At 65.9% G+C, this 223-nt stretch overlaps 1 protein-coding gene across 1 annotated transcript in view; it reads left to right on the plus strand.

Annotated features, from left to right (window-relative positions):
- Window positions 1–137: 137 nt before the first annotated feature.
- EHBP1 (EH domain binding protein 1) overlaps window positions 138–223 on the plus strand; it is a 225677-nt gene continuing 225591 nt past the window's right edge. The window contains exon 1 of the mRNA XM_010574733.1: window positions 138–176. The gene's annotated coding sequence lies outside the window, so the exon portion shown is untranslated. The remainder of the gene's footprint in view (window positions 177–223) is intronic.

Consider the following 223-nt stretch of genomic DNA (forward strand, 5'->3'; position numbering starts at 1 on the left):
GCGGCCGCACCCCCCTATCCACTAGCTTCTCCTTAGAAGCAACCCTGCCTCCTCGGGGCCTGCCACCAGTCAGAAAAAGGATTGAGTTGGGGGCGGGGGAAGAGGGCCTGCGAGCTCCGTCTTCTCTCAGTACCTCCCTCGCTCCGTTGCGCGAGGCTCGCCCCTGTCGCCAGCAGGTGATTGACACGGGGCAACAGCCAATGGGCTGCGGAGGGCGCGCGGT

Source organism: Haliaeetus leucocephalus, unplaced genomic scaffold, assembly GCF_000737465.1.
Source record: "Haliaeetus leucocephalus isolate CR32 unplaced genomic scaffold, Haliaeetus_leucocephalus-4.0 Scaffold450, whole genome shotgun sequence".
Lineage (NCBI taxonomy): Eukaryota > Metazoa > Chordata > Aves > Accipitriformes > Accipitridae > Haliaeetus > Haliaeetus leucocephalus.